Source organism: Lucilia cuprina, chromosome X, assembly GCF_022045245.1.
Source record: "Lucilia cuprina isolate Lc7/37 chromosome X, ASM2204524v1, whole genome shotgun sequence".
NCBI classification, from domain to species: domain Eukaryota; kingdom Metazoa; phylum Arthropoda; class Insecta; order Diptera; family Calliphoridae; genus Lucilia; species Lucilia cuprina.
The window spans coordinates 4,724,770-4,742,269 of NC_060949.1; positions in this window are offsets into that span (position 1 = coordinate 4,724,770).

Sequence of the window (17,500 nt, forward strand, 5' to 3'; positions counted from 1 at the left end):
TTTCTGTACATAAAAGCTATATTTCAGTCAAATTAATACCGTAATTTAGTAATAAGTAATGTGTGTTTAAGTGATTTTCTGAAGGGAACCTTGTATGGGACCGACCGCACCCATGTTGTGAACCGATCGTGAAAAAATTCTTGAAATAGAATTTTTGTATACAAAACTAATATTTGTACCAAATTTTGTATTAAAAGCTTGATTTGCTAATGAGTAATGTTCGTTTAAGAGATTTTCGTAAAAGGATTTTGTATGGGAGCCAATTATGTAAATAAAGACCAAATTTAAAAATTCTATATCTATATCATTATTTGGTAATGAAAATTGTGAGTATAAGTGATTTTCTGGAGGGGAACTAGTATGAGAGCAATGATCAAATATGGACCGATCGTAAACCAATTTTATAGTGTAATTCATGTATATAAGAGCAATGTTTTTACTAAATGTATATCAATATTTTGTAATGAATTATGTGCGTTTAAGTGATTTTCGGAAGGGAACCTTGTATGGAAGCTATGACCAAGGAATGACCGTCCGTGAAAAAATTTTGAAATAACATTTATGTGTACAAAAATAGTATATATGCCAAATATTTTATGGGTATCACTATTTGGTAATACACAGCGCAAGTTTTTTCATGCACTAAAAAATTAAAAATATGCGCTTAAAATATGCATTATAAAATGGGAAAATATGCAATAAAAATGTGAAATATTTTTTTGTTAAGGTACATACAGATATTCGGATCCTAAGTTTTTCACAACAAAAATACAGGTTGTTATGTACTGCTTTATGTACTATAATACCACTTTAATGTAACCACGACCTCGAGAATGACATATATAAATAAAGAAAAAACATTAAATAGTATATATTTAATTTCTGAAAGTGGATAGCTTGATACCAATTATAATAAAATTTTTATTTTTGTATAAATTATATTTTTTTTTGAATTTTATCGTTGGGTAACGTTTTTAAGTCAATTATGGACGTGAAAGAGATGTAAGATAAACATTTCATCAAGTTATCTATGTATATGGACACACAGGTGGACAGACTCAGAAATTGATTCTGAACCGATACTTTAAATACCAATATTTTGGAGTTTACAATTAGCAGCACAAACTAATCTTATATACCCTTCACCATAGTGTATTTTAAACATACAGTCAAACTCGCTTATAACGAACTCGGTTATAACGAATTCTCGGTTATTACGAACAATGTTTCAAGTCCCGATATTTTGGTAACTATTTTCATACAAAAAACATTTCTTATAACGAACTTGGTTATTATCGGATACAACGAACTACTTTTTCAGTCCCTCAAGTACAATTTCATACAATTTTCCTTTTTTATAACGAACTTCAAAATTATGTGTTGAAATCATAAGAAAGTGTTTAGCTTTGTTAAAAACAAAAACTGAATTTGTTAAGAAATATATGAACAAATAAGTTCAATGATGAAATTTGGACCAAGCATGTTTTTTGGCTCAGGGACGAAGCCTATTGAAAATGGTTGAAATCGGTCCATTATTTCACATAGCCCCCATACAACCGTACCTCCCGATTTGAACTTTTTATAATTACGTCAAATATTCTACTATCTCTCTAAAAATTGGCACAAATAAGTTTTATATAAGTAAAATGACACTGCAGATTTTCGTAAGGATCGGCCCTTATTTGACCCTAGCCCCCATACAAACCCCCCTTCAAAAAATGCCTTAAACGTCTAAAATTGACTTGTAATCATTTGTATCGCAATTAAACTCAACAAAACTAACTGTTATTTAAAAATATATATTTTTCCCAAATTTACCGAGGATCGGCCCATATTTGACTTATATAAAGCCTCATTTAGAAATTTTAGTTTTTTATCAATAAATGGCTTAAATATTTTGGAATTATGGTAATATTCAACATAAAAGTTTCTTTACAAAAAATAAAAATTTTATAAAAAGTAAAAATTTTAAAAATATACTCATGCTGTAGGGTTTTATATGGTCGGCCATGCCCGACTATACTTTCCTACTTGTTAATTTCATGTTTCTAATTTCAATATTATAGAAATTTCAAAAAGTACCTTTTGTAAAACAAAAAAGTACCAAAAAGTCCCTTTTTCTAGGTTCTTACCTAGTCAAGGCCCTACATGCTAAATTTCATTTTTCTAGGTTCAATATAGAAAATTCAAAAAGTACCTTTTGTAGACCGAAAAAGTACCAAATTTTGATGTGTCCTCGTCTAATCTGGACTCTACATACTTAATTTCATGTTTCTAAGTTCATTATTATAGAAAACTTCAAAAGTACCTTTTGAAAAACGCAAAAGCACCAAAAGTTACCTTTTATGGGTTCTCATTTCATTCCGATTCAAAGTACTAATTTTCATGTTCCTTGGTTCAATATTATAGAATATTCCAAAAGTACCTTTTGAAATTCTCACTTAATTCAGACTCTACATACTTAATTTTGCGTCAATGCCACCTCTACCACCAATGTTTTCATTTACAATCACAGCCGAAAAGACCACAACATGGTGGTATGACAACATGAATTGTTGCTGTGTTTTAGTTGTTGTTGTTTGTTGTTGCAACTGCAATCGGTACAAATGTTTCAGCTTGACTGCAACGCATTTATTCATCCGGGTATTGACAGTAAGTTAAATTTACTTCAACACCATTTCTTTAACTTCAATTGAATTTTACAAATTTCGATTCTGAAATTTTTTGAACCATAATTCGAAAATTTTAATTTCACAAATATATGTAAATGAATTTCATTCGTTTTTATGTTTTAACTTTATAGACTACTAATCACACGATCACATTTTACGTACGTAAAGTCTAATAAAAAGTAAAATAAAGTTTTATCCATATAACTTAAAAACTAATAAAAATTGTGTGATTTATATTTTTTGGGTTTACACCATTGATATAAAACAATAACAAAGTAAGATGGAAACAGCTGTTTCAAAAATGAAGAGAGCCATACGAATGTCAAATTTTCCATCAGACTTTTATATTAAACTAAACATTAAGAGTTAAACTGGCGGACTTTTAATGAAGCCCCCCATACATGAAAATTTCGTATATCAAGAAAACTATTAGATTATTATTCATAGATAGATATTGGCAATAGATAGAAATGGGCGAATCTGCAATATTTTGCGTGCAAAACTTTTGCAGTTGGAATCTTCAAAATTGTTAAGTGGGGTTTTTATGGTATGTCTTGGTGTATTGCAATCCGGGGGTAGCCTTAGATATAAATTGGTGTTTACAATTTACTACCTGGCTTAGACCTTGCATAAATTTAAAAAATAAGTCTAACCAGAGAACTACATAATCTGGTACTACGGGTGGCCAGTTGCCCGCTAGACTATGTCCTTAGTGAGTTGCGGTTAAAAGACTTATGTAAGATAAAATCAGTATTTCGGTATAAGTTTGATGCTGTTGCCGAAACAACAGAGATACCCACAGACGAGTGACTGTGAAACTAAGTCACCCACCCGTTTTACCTATAATAAATTTGTCATATGTTTTTCGTTGTGAATGTGTCGGTTAAATGAGAAGTGTGCTGGTTGTCTGATGATGGATGAATAGTATTATATATAAATGATACCATTGAATTTTCCTTATTCTGTAGCTGTATGTAATCTCTTTCTGAAATACAAACAGAATAACATACAAATTTAACTTTTTAAGTAAAAGTACAACCGAATATTTTTAAATTTTGTCGGAAATTTATGAAATATTAAATTACAGTTGGAAATAGTGTGGTGTAAGGATTGCTTTGTTATTACAAAAATATGTATATATTTAATTTTTAACTGAATTTTAAGTCACTTTTTGCAAAACTTATAAATATACTTTCTAAACCCAAAACTAAAATTGAACAAACTAAAATTTTAGGCCGATTTATGTCGGTTTATCTGCGTAAGAGTAAGGATATGATGATTTCCACGAATACATTACAATGGATATGAATGTCAAAATGCTTTACGTAAACACCTGCCGTGTTAACAGTTCCGGCAGACTAGAAATACTGGTACCATCAGAAATTATTCCTGTATTTTAACAAAATATCTATACTAATAGCCTTGAATAATTCTACTCAAATGCTGATGCATTCGTAAACATTAGTCATAATCAATGCCACTGTTTTACAAGAACAATTTGACATAGTTAGAAAATACAAATGGCCAGAAACCAACATCATCACACTCAATACCATTTCGCATGTACTTTTTTGGTGAAAAGTGTAAAAACAGCCACTACAGCAGCAACAGCAGGTTAAAAAAACATTAGACGCATACAAAGGTGAATTTAAAAAAAATAGCAAAACCGTTGAATCATACGATCAATCAATCAAATTAATACCGCAAATGTTACTTGCCATTGTATGAGCCAACAATTGCACTACATTCCAAAAATATAATACAATGATAAATACCTACGACAATATGTATGTATATACATATCAATGAATAAGTTACAGCAACAGGAAATGATGACGAAACAATGCATCAAAATGAGTATGAGTAATTTGTGTTGAATTAATTACCTTTTGTCATATATATATATATGTATTAGTGAATGAATGCTTTATTAAAATTTTCCCTTTTTCTCTCATTTAACAGGAAGACATGGTCTGCCTCTCGTGCACAGCAACGGGAGAGCGTGTCTGTCTTGCCGCTGAGGTTTTGGTAATCGTCACTGTTTCCTGGAAAATATTGCCGACAAGAACGTACCACCCGATCTATCGCAATGTGTATTTGTTATCGAGCAGGCTTTATCAGTTCGTGCTTTACAGGAGTTGGTCACAGCCGCTGGTTCAGAGACTGTAAGTATTGTAAATTTCCATATACATTTGGATCATTTGAGGCTTTAGCATATCTACACGCATAATAATAGTGAAAGAGAACCCAAAATTCATGCTCATGATTATCCTTAATTATCCTGCAATAATTTTTGGTTACTTAAAGAATTTAAACCATGAAAACCATAAAAAGGAAGTCAGACAAGAAAACAAATATTTGAGCTAGGTTTTTGTGTTGATCACACGTTACGTAGGTAAAGTCTAATGAAAAAGTAAAATCAAATTCATTCGTATGACAAAAAAGAGAAAGAAGTCGTATGATTTATATTTTTTTATGTTTACAATATTAGTATAAAATAATAGCAACAAAGTAATGGTGAACTACCTAGTTAATCATTATGAAAACAGCATTTTTGTCTTTTCTTGTTAACATAAAATACATCTCTAATCTAATGAAACCATACAACTGTCAAATTTTCCATTCAGATTTTCTCTTAATGATATTTCATTACATGTTGCGTTTAGATTCCGTTTTCTTTTACACCAAATTTTGACAAATCATATTACATGCTTGTACGCTCGTGTAAAAGAGGCTTAAGTTGCACAGGAGAAATACCAAATTTTTGGTTTGCCACCCATATTAATACTTATCATTAAAAGGGACCCAAACAAACACCTGTTAAATTTTTAAAGAAAACTACGAAATCCTGAAGTTTTGAATTGTTTTTTAACACATAAATTAAAAAACAAAGATTATATCCTTATCTCCTGCATGAATTCCTCTTCCTTATAATAAAGTTTGCAAAAATATTTTAAATCAGTGTAAGTGCAAATATTTATAGCAACTATTGAAAATTAAAACTTAATTGAGACTTTAAATTGACTATTAAGAATTTGTGTTGGATATAAATCATAAAAATACAGATAAAATACTCTTACCACAATATTGTTGTTGTTTTTACACCCGTAGTATTGTACGTGTTAAGATCTTTCTCTCCTCCCCTTTTAGTATCATTTACAAAAATAATAAATAAACACACACACACACACGACATATACTTGCGTTGAAATGTAAGATGTTAATTAAGCTATTTAAAATTTAGTGAATTCCTGCAATTATTTCTATACAGATAAAATGAATGTATGTACTTTCAAACAAACTTACATTCACTTCTCTGTCCTTTTAGTTTTTCCATATGCCCTTTTCTCGCTTTCCCGAATTATGAAAAATTTTCCCGCACGCCACAGTAATCCACAACTTTTCTTGGGTGTTGTTTAATGGCTTGTGCAAGTGGCGTGATGTGGTGGTTCATGCATAAACATACATAGCTACCACACAGCTACAGAAAGACGCGCATATAATTTACACCATGTAAACCATGCAAATTTATTAGGGGGTCCTAATAGTTTCACATGGCTAGTATGTAAAGAATAATTGTACAATATAGAGATTATATAAATAAATGAAATCGATCGGATATAATTTCTATTCTAAATTAGATTGACGATTGTTTTTTATATTTTTAAACCCGTATTTTACAACTTTAGGAACCTTAAGCCAAACTTAAATAACAATTTCCTTTAACACATGTGATATATTTTAATCTGTCAAACCATTTTGCAGATTTATTTCCCTTTTTACTGTCCCACTGTACATCGTGATATTGTTAATGAATACTCATTAAAAGTAAAAGGATCAATGTAAAAATTCATTTATTTAAAAGATTAATTTATTTTTGACAATAATTTAAGAAACCCCCTATTTATAAGTAGTTTATATTCGTTACGTCGTGTGCAGCATGCTCTAAGAAGGTTTGTAATAACTCAAGAGGTATACATTTTAAATATATTCTAGAATTCTGATGTTATTATACTTTAATTAGTTAATATAAATTTTTTATACAATTTCGATTAAACTTATAATAAAATAAAACAAATTTTAAACAATATAGTCGAAGCTGTGCTTTTTGAAATGCGACAATCTTGCTGCAAATAAACCGCCTTCACACGTGCACACAAATAATATGATCTGTCAAAATTTTGTCTAGAAAAGTCCGTCAGGATGTACAAAAAAAGTAAAACAGCTGTTTCCATCTTACTTTGCTATTGTTTTTTACCAATCGCCTAAACATAGAAAATATAATTCATACTACTTTTATTCGGTTTTTTTTTTTGTTATACGGATGGAATTTTATTTTACTTTTTCATTAGACTTTACGTATTATGGAAAAAGCGATCGTGTGAAGGGCCCTTAAGCACATACAGCCCAGTGTTACCATTTTAATATTTTTCTCAAACTCACAGATTACATTTAAAAAATAATAGTTTATATTCAGATTTTTTAAAATATTTCATTTAAATTTTAATTAACAAATAATAATATATTTTTCATGTTATTTACTATAGTCGTCGGTTTAGTATTCTGGCAACACTTAAAGCATTTCTTCGAACAGCTTCTCGTTCTCTGCCATCAGATTAAACACCAGTGCCTCGAATTTAGCCGTTATTTCAAGGATCAACCCAGAATGGGATCAACACCATCCACAAGAACAGCCTTCATCATCGCCTGTGTTATCTCCTTAGCACCTTCCACCGTCTGGTTAAGGATTCGCACGCTAGGCAAAGCAACTCGTCCAGCCCTACTGGCAGCAGCAACGACACCACTCAAATTTGGAAAGTTTCCAGCAATCGAAGCAGCAATTCCAGAAGAAGCACGCTTAGCCACCAGGAACCCGAGCTTAAACTTCTTGCCCGACCCCTTTATCGAATTGTCAGCAACTTTCTCCGTCTCCGCACTAGACAACTCGCTGTCAGTATGCCGTAGTCTTTTCGTTGCCATCGGCGGCTCAAATTCAAAAGCCGTCGTGTCCGATGCATCACCTTTCGGCACCGGCTTTGATGCAATGCAAAATGAATAAACACACACACTGTGTATTAAAATACACCACACAATCCTTCAAACATTTTATAAAAACAAAATACATTTATTTTGAATTTTCGTCTTCTAGAAATTTACTTTAAAGTTACCTACGGATGATAGTAAGAAGAGTGCATCCATTTTACTTAAACAGAAAAACATGACTGTGAATTTTTTCAGCTGGAAGTATACATCTGAATGATATTAGGGCGAGAACACACATTTTATAATAACAAAATACATTGTTTTCGAATTTGTATCTTCTTGGTTCGTATGTTTATGTCACTTCTGGAAGACAGTTTGAAGAGTGTCACTACTGGACGAATGTCAGACGAGAGCTCACATTTTACAAAAACAAAATACATTGATTTCTAGTTTTCGCCGCCTGAAAATATACTTTTAGTTTATTTCCGAATTATAGTAAGAAGTGTAGTGTAAATGCGAAAAAATAAAAATAAATAACGCAGAAATTTTGCTAATTTCAGTGATGTTTTGTATTTTGTCCAGTCATGTTCAGTTTTAATTATTCATTGTAAAACTTAAATTGTGTAATTAATATATTGTGAATCTTAAGTAATAAAAAACAATATGACAGTGTTTTGTTGGTTTAGGAGTTATAAGCATTTAACGACTTTTTCAAGTTGTACGTTTCGGCTTTCATTTGGTGAACATTGCGTTTTTAACCTATTTAGATTTATTTCAGTTAAATCTTAACTTTTTCTAAACTTAAAAATACATTATAATTTTACTTAAAGTATTTAAACGATACCTGGAATCATTATATTCAAATTCATATTACATATATACATAAATTATTTTTTGACACAAGATTTTCCTATGACCTATTATATGATACTAATATTCTTAAGTTTTTAAAAGTGTATAACTCATTAATTAGAAAAAAATAAACAAAAAATAGTATTATTGTCAAAAGCAATATTCCATTTAGGGTCGTTAAGGTGTTGTCATCGTTAGTCACTCGTTATCACAAATATTTTAGAGTCCAACGTTTTAGAATTTTTGAAAGTATACCAGTTGATCGATTAATACAGATTTCCTGAAAATTATCTTATTATAAGTTAATAATTCTAAGTTCTTGATACATATGTGCATATATTATTTTTTTCTACTATTCTAATTTCAATAATTTCAATAAGAACTACAAAATTTCATTTTATTTAGGTGATTATACAAATAGAAGATGAGAAATCTCATCTTCTAGAAGAATAAAAATCCATCTTCTAGAGGACGAGAATACTCTTCTTCGAAAAGAAGATGTCGTATGCACCCTGTAGTTAATCTACTAAATAAAAGAAGAAGCAGGATAAACAGGTGGCAACTAAATAGAAAGGGGAATTTTTAGTTTAGGAAGAAGAGGAAGAAAATAAACAAAAACAAAACAATTATAGAAAAAACTATAAAACTAAACTAAAACTATTCTATATTCGGCTGTGCCGAATCTTAAATACCCTCCAACAGCTACTTCTATGTTATTACTTTTCTAATTGATCAAATATTTGTAGAAATAGAAATAAGTGAAAGATTTAGAGATTTTTAAAATACAAATACATATATAATTTTGTTCAACACAAATTGATAATGCTCTTTAAATACGGTTAAAGCGTTTTTAGGGGCTGGATCTAATATAGGAGAAATAGAAGTATACAAAACTAATATTTTTTAATTTTGTATCAACAGCTTAATTTCGTAATAAGTAATGTGCGATTAAGAGATTTTCGTAAAAGGACTTTGCATGGGAGCTATGTCCAATTTTGTACATAAAGACCAAATTTCAGAATTATGTATCTATATCATTACTTGGTAATAAATATTGTGAATCTAAGTGTAAATATTGTGAAGACCTAGTATGAGAGCTATGACCAAATATGGACCGGTCGTAAAACAATTTTATAGTGAATTTATGTATATAAGAGCAATATTTTTGCTAAATGTATGGATATAAATATTTTTTTTATGAGTTATGTGTGTTTTTTCTGATTTTCTGAAGGGAACCTTGTATGTGTGTTTTTCTAAAACGGACCTTATATGGGAGCTATGATCAATTATGGACCGATCGGAAAAACATTTCACAATATTATTTCTCTGTATATGAGCAACACCAAAACAGCCACACTTTATATGGATATATTAATTTAGTAATGAGTTATGTGCGTTTTAGTTATTTTCGGGAGGGGACCTTGTATGGGAGCTATGACCAGTTATAGGCCGATGGAAAAAAATTCTTAGTAATATTTTTGTGTATATGATCAATACTTGTACCAAATTTTATATGGATATCTTAATTAAGTAATGAGTTATACGCGCTTAAGTGTTTTTCGGAAGGGGAACTTGTATGGAAGCTATGACCAATTATGGACCGATCGGAAAAATATTTCGTGGTAATATTTCTTTATGTGAGAACAATGATGCTTGCAACAAATTTTATATGAATATCTTAATTTAGTAATGAATTATGTGCGTTTAAGTGATTTTCGGGAGGGGACCTTGTATGGGAGCTATGACCAATTATGGACCGATCCAAAAAACCTTCATTGTTTCTGTATATAAGAGCAATACTTGTACCAAATTTTATATTGATATCTTAATTTAGTAATGACCTTGTATGGGAGCTATGGCCAAATAAGGACCCATCCAAAAAAAATTTCCTCTGAATGAATTCTATTGACATAAGATTTTAACTTCTAAAATTTTGTGAAGATATCGACATTACAACTGAAGTTATTAACAAAAAACCAAATTTCCGGGATAATCTTCTTTTGTATAGGAGGTATATGAAATTGTGGACCGATTCGATTTTACGCAGAAATTAAGCTCTTGTGTGGAAACGAATGTAAGCCGATTTTGGAATTATCTTGCATAGTTTTCGAGAAAATTATATCAGAATGTGTAAAAAATGCTATTTTTTTCGAGGTTGTTTCAAATTTTGATTCATAACTTTTCCCGATGTGAACCGATTTTGCCCATTTTCAATACCAAACAACTTAGGAAAACAAAGAACATTTTGGGTGAATTTGGTTAAATTCTATTGCTTCTGGGTTGAACGACGTGACGAACCAGACTGCTTCCTTTAGATAATTTCTAAGCGAAAAAAAGTTAGAACAAGTAAGAGTTCTATATTCGGCTGTGCTGAATCTTATATACCCTTAACCATGGTGTGTTAAAAAAAGTCGGTATCAAAAACTCTTCTTTCAAATCACTTTCTTCGGGCTGAACATACTTAATTTCACGTTTCTAGATTCAATATTATAGAAAATTCAAAAAGTACTTTAAAAACCAAAAAATATACCAATAAGTTCACGTTTTCCGGTTCTCACCTAATTCCGACTCTACATACTTCATTTCATGTTTCGAGGTTCAATATTATAGGAAGTTCAAAAAGTACCTTTTGTAGAACGAAAAAGTACCAAGAAATACCCATCGATTTGTTCTTATCTAAGCCGGTCTCTACATACTTAATTCCATGTTTCTAAGTTCATTATTATGGAAAACTTAAAAAGTACCTTTTGAAAAACTAAAAAGTAACAAAAAGTTCACTTTTTCCGGTTCTCACATAATTCCGACTCTACATACTTAATTTTATGTTTCTTGGTTCATTATTATAGAAAACTGAAAAAGTACCTTTTGAAAAACGAAAAAGTACCAAAAAAATTCTATTTTATGTGTTCTCATCTAATTCCGAATCTACATACTTAATTTTATGCTCCTAGGTTCAATATTATATAATATTCAGAAAGTATCTTTTGAAAAACAAAAAAGTACCAAAGCCTTTTATGGGTTCTCAACTAATTCAGACACCACATACTTAATTTCATATTTCTACACTGAAAATAATCCATGCTCAACTTTACGAAAAAAACTTCTATTTTCGTAATATTTACAAAAATTTCCTGTATAATACGAAATATTATTTAATAAAACCCTTCTCTTTTTTTACGAAAGTACGAAAACCTTCCGTAATATTTTTTCTTAAATTTTAGCGGAATTAAACATAATGATATTAATTATATTATGATTAAATAAAACCACAACATTTTTATAAATTATTTATTTCTCGAATTGTTTACATAAAAAACAAGTAAGAGTCTGATATTCGGCCATGCCGAATCTTATATACCCACCATCATTAAATTTAAGAAAATGATTTTAGTTCCTATAAAACATACAAAAGTTTTATAAGAACTGAAATCATTTTCTTAAATTTTATGAGGATGGGTCCATTATTTTCTATCCCTAATATCAAATTATTTTTAAAAAATATTATTATAGTTGATAATTATCATATTTAAATGCAATGCAATAATATTATGAATTAAGTAATCTATATCGAGGGACTACTGTTAAATAGTGTCTATCTAAAATAATACAAGTTTTCGGCAGAGGAAAAAATTTGTTTATTTGGCTAGTTCGAAAAGATTTTAACATTTCTTCTTGTACAATATATTTTTACATTTTTTCATTATTTGTAAAATTATTCACAAATTTATATCAGACAGAGCTTTTTTCTACGAAAATTTGTTTACAACCTTCAGATTGAGAATTTTTCATAGAAATATTAATTTTTTAATTGATTTAATATCAAAAATATTATATTTTGTGCAATTTAAAGAAATAATAGAAACCAAATTGTTGAAAATGCAACAGATTAAAAGGTTTGGTTCCAAAATCAATTTTATATTGTTAAGCACGGCAACAAAAGTAATCAAATTAGTATCTTAATGAGTGATATCTTGAAAACTATTAAGGAGTGAGATCGAAAAATTCTTAACATACATATATGTTTATAAAAAAGAAACCACTAAACTTACAGCTTTATTTTTTTTTTATTTGATTCAAATTATTATTACAATTTACAAAAAAAAAATATTTTTATAGCTTTAATCGGGGGTTAATTACGGACGTATTACTCGGATTTGGATTCAGTGGTATATGTACTGTTTGGGAATTTGCTAGCGGGGTTGTATTCTCGGAGCCATGAAGCAACGAATGATGTTTACGCTTGCACAAATGGCATACATACTGACTTCTACATTTCTTCCATTCGTGAAAAGTCCCTTAACAATTGGAACATCTTTTTAGATTCCTTACAACCGCATAACGTTCATCAATATTCATGGAAAGAAACGATGGACAAAGCCTAAGGGGATGGGTGCCAGAACAGGTTGAACATTTAATATTTTTCCCGGTAGAAACACTGGTGTTGTAACTATTTACTTTCTTTTTATCTAGAAAATTCTGTTTCTCTGAGTTATTGGAATTAGTCGGATGAGATGTATTAGGGTTTGCAAAAGTGGTACGAATGTCGGCAACTGATTCGAGAGTTTGAAATCTGGAGTGTCCATTTGCTTCCACGTTGGCAACTCTGTGCTATTTGGTGCTATTTTGGTTTCAAAGCCTTCGTTAGTAATGGGACAAGTCTTCAACAATTTACGGGCCTCACCTTGAGTTTTCTTGATTAAATGCATCTGTAAACGTTTCGAGATAAACGAGTGCTGTTTCGGTACAAAGCCGTAAACATGTCGCGAAATATTGGCCATGGCTGATAATCCCCAGAAAAAATTTCGGTATCACACGAAGGCAACGAAATATGGGGAGTGTTCTCAACTAAAGAGACAGTTACAGGGTTTGAAGGCACATGAGGGATATCATTACGCCATAGGGAATCTAAAATCTCATTCGACTTTGATAAAACTTTCACATGGGCCTCAAAAGTTGCCAAGGAACGGGATTTTAAGGTTGCGATATCAACGTCTTCCTCTAGCTCGTTGAATTTATTCAAAATTTCATCATAACGCGCCCTAAAATCTGACCAAAGGCGAACTATTTCATCCTTCTGAACTTCCAAGGTATGAAGGGAGTGACTATCGACAGAAAGGGTATCAAAGTAGGCCTGAAACTCCACTACACGGTCATGTATTAATGTATGTATTTATGTATGTATGTATGTATGTATGTATGTATGTATGTATGTATGTATGTATGTATGTATGTATGTATGTGTATAAATATATATTAGTACTGAATTAAGTATTTAAACGTAAGTGCAATTATTGCACTTCAAAGAATTGGAGAATGCCATTGTTTTTATTCTCTATTCTGTTCTGATTTCAATTTAGTTTCTGGGCTCTCTCTTAACCGAAAATTGTGCTTAACACAATGTAAAACGTAAACTTTAATTTAAATTGATTTATAATGAAATTAAATTTATTTAAACCAAATGTATTTAAAAATGATATTTATGTGTAACTTACTTTGTATTTATTTAAAATTAGTTTTAATTTATTTTTATTTTATTAAAAAAAAACGCTCACGGAGCAAAACTGGTTCTAATTTAAAATGTTCGTTGGGATTTTAGTGTATTAAAAATATTATTTTTCTTTCAAAAAAACGAAAAAAATGTATTAGCAAGATACAAAGATGTTTTGTTTCCGAACTGTTGTAAATACGTTTGTAAAAATTTCTTTTTTTATTTAATCGTCGCTTTGTTTTGATTTGCGTGTATGTACTAATATGCGTGTACGTATGTATTTTCTTTTTTTCCTTGTTTGTTTTTGGTTATTTCAAACTATAAGTTACGTTTGATCTTATCTTCTCTTTCCTTTTAAAAAATAAATACTTTTTTATTATCCAAAAGTTAAGGTAGAGTATTGTCCAAAGTATTGAGTATTGAGTTGTGAGAGAGAGCTTTAAAAGAGATTACATTTACAACTTAAATGGTATTCGATCGGTTCAAACATGTAAACGATAAAAAACTTTTGATGTTAATTTGTTTTAGATTTTCACTCAATTATTATTTGAGGATTTCAATTCACTTTAGCGAAGGAAATTTTAATTTTCATAATAAAAACTAACTGTATAGACATACTTGTTTTTGCACTTTTTTATACCCCTCACATTCGTAAGAAGGGTATATATAAGTTTGTCATTCCGTTTGTAATTTCTATAATATAATTTTCCGACCCTATAACCCATGTCCGTCTGTCTGTTGAAATAAGTTTTTAGAGAACCCCAGATATCGGCAAGATCCGAATCTTCAATAAATCTGTTAGACATGCTTTCGAGAAAATCGCTATTTAAAATCAGCAAAATCGGTCGGTAAATAACGGATATATGAGCAAAAATCCGAAACAACCTCTGAAAATTTCATCAAAAAATGTCATATTTTTTCATGCTTTGTTAAATAAGCAACAACAACACTGTATATTGGAAAAATATGTACACGTGTGTGTAAATAGATGTATTTGGTTTTATTCAGCTGTGTATTTTGTTTTGTATGTTTGGATGCTGCTGGCGTCATTGAGTTATGTATTTTGTTTTTGTGAATTCTGTTCGTATATTTGGATGTAGGTTCATTTTATTGCGTTGTTTATTTTGTTTTTATTTTTCTGTGTTTTTCGTTATGTATGTTGTCTCTTGGTTTAGATGCCTTGTGTATTTTGTTTTTTATTTCGTTTAGCGTTGTTGTTGTTCATTTTGTTTCGCTTTTGGTGTAATAATAATGTAGTCGGAAAAAATTTAAAATTTATAAAACAAAGATTTTTAGAATACACTATGGTGAAGGATATATAAGATTCGTCACAGCCGAATATAGCACTCTTACTTGTTTTACTTGTTTTTGGTGTAATACAAATAATAAAAGATAAATAACAAAACTTACTTTTATGGACCATAAAATGTTGGGGTAAAATCGTAGGCAAGTTTTTAAACAAATATTTTGGAAATAAAAGAACGGGGGTTAGCTTGATTAATGTAATAGATGTTTATTACTGCGGTATATGCACCTTTTGTTTCGGATTTGCTACAAAAAATTATTTTCTTTAAACTTACACTTAGCTATTTACAAAGAGAGCAAACAGAACAGATAAATCTTCATAGCAATTAAGGGACATTTAAATACGATCACTAAATTACATTACGTGTCGCATAAACAGAACGGGACAAGCATTTGTCGAAATTGAGTTTTCCTTGCAGTCGTCCATCGGAGTTACGCCATATTTTGCTTTATTTGGAATGAATATGATTGACCATGGCAGCGTTTATCAGTTGGCACTTAAGCTCAAAGTACTAAACGATCCCGAAATGATCTGAAACGACGAGAAATACGCGAAAATCTGCATAGGGCTTACATTCGCACCGGGAGATCGTATAATACGCGGTGTCGGCAAGTCAAATTTATTCCCGGTCAGGAAGTGTATCGTCAAAACTTCCAACAAAGCGATCTAAATAAATGATTGATAGTACAGATACATCAGTTTTGTGGGCACTTGTTGCCAAAGATCTAAGGCTTTAACCTAAAATCTTTGGTTGTTTTGGTCCTTGTAATTTTCATCTATTTTTATCAGAAGACTTATCTGAGTCATCATAATGTCCAAGTATTCTGTGTCAGTTTCCCAGTTTGTATGGATAATCTGTAAACGGGAGCATTATTAATTTAGTTTTATTATTTGAAGGTAATTACAAGGAGTTTCTAAAGTTTAATCTACGAGCTTTGGTGGACCTAGTCCTTAAATTACAATGAATAATAAATATTATAATTAATTTATTTTTTTTTAAATACTCACAAATTCTTCACGGATTTAAAGACCGGCTTGAAATTAAAGGTCCTTTTGTATTTTAACCTGGAATAATAAGAAAATTTACTTAGAGTTAGTAAAATTATTAAAAAAAATAAATAAGGAAAAATCACAAAAAGAGAAATTTATACCAAAAAAAATTGAAAAATTTATTTTCGAAAAATAAAGAAATACTGAATTAATATTTTCAAAATTTTCCATTAAATTTCATAAATTTTAACTTTTATTTCCAATGTCACTGGAGTTTTGCACACCATTGTAGGACATTATTTGTAAGTTTTAATAATTTCTCATCGTCATAGCCCAATTCACTAGTTAAAAGTTACCCTTTTAAAACAATAGCATAAATTTCGGTCACACCACTTTTGTCACACACTGTATTATTTTTTACCAGCTTAATTTCCAATCACTTTAGTCTTCAGTTTCATTTTAAATTATTTTAAACACCGCACAATTTTAATCGTCACTGTAAATTCCGTTTTTTAGTTCTATATTTTCTTTTTTGTATTCACTGTCAACAATCCATTCACACAATAGTTTAATATTATATACTTTTAATTTTTGTATTCCACTTTTGTTGCACGCTGCAGATTCCATATTTATTTTTTTTTTCATAGACACAAATCCATTTTGCACAATAATTTAATTTATTTTTTAATTATGCACTTTAGTTTCGCTTTACACTTCACTTGTGTCCCGCACTGTAATTTTTGGAAAAATAATTTTTAGATTTAAAATTTTTATCGGCACTAATATTTTCACGTTTATTATTAACTAGCATACCCTGGGTGCTTCGCTACCCTAACTATGTTCAATATCGTAAAAATATCAAAAAGTACCATCGGAAAAACGAAAAATTACAAAGATCTCTTTCAATAAATTCTCATTTAATAAGGTTAACCATTATAAAGAATTCATTTGAATAATAGAAAAGTACCAAATAGTTCCCACTTCCAGAATATTATTCAGTCAAGACCATGTATGTTAAAATTAATGTTCCTAAGTTGAATATTTTATAAAATTAAAAAACTACAATTAAGAGATAAAAAGTACTAAAAAGTTGTCTCTTAAAGGATCTTATTCAATGAGGACAGTCTATGTTTAATAATCATGTGTTTTCAGTTCATATTAAAGAACATCCATAGAGTATCATTTGAAGGAAAAAAGTACCAAAAGTGT